Genomic DNA, 459 nt, shown 5'->3' on the forward strand with positions numbered 1-459 from the left:
GTGGTGTTTGAAGGCCGTGGTGTTTAAAGGGCCGTGGTGTTTGAAGGCCGTGGTGTTTAAAGGCCGTGGTGTTTTAAGGCTGTGGTGTTTTAAGGTCGTGGTGTTTAAAGGGCCGTGGTGTTTGAAGGCTGTGGTGTTTAAAGGCCGTGGTGTTTAAAGGCCGTGGTGTTTTAAGGCTGTGGTGTTTTAAGGCCGTGGTGTTTAAAGGGCCGTGGTGTTTGAAGGCCGTGGTGTTTAAAGGCCGTGGTGTTTTAAGGTCGTGGTGTTTAAAGGGCCGTGGTGTTTGAAGGCCGTGGTGTTTAAAGGGCCGTGGTGTTTGAAGGCCGTGGTGTTTTAAGGCCGTGGTGTTTTAAGGTCGTGGTGTTTAAAGGGCCGTGGTGTTTGAAGGCCGTGGTGTTTAAAGGCCGTGGTGTTTTAAGGCTGTGGTGTTTTAAGGCCGTGGTGTTTGCTTCATACTTA

This window comes from Epinephelus moara, chromosome 13, assembly GCF_006386435.1.
Source record: "Epinephelus moara isolate mb chromosome 13, YSFRI_EMoa_1.0, whole genome shotgun sequence".
Taxonomy (NCBI): Eukaryota; Metazoa; Chordata; class Actinopteri; order Perciformes; family Serranidae; genus Epinephelus; species Epinephelus moara.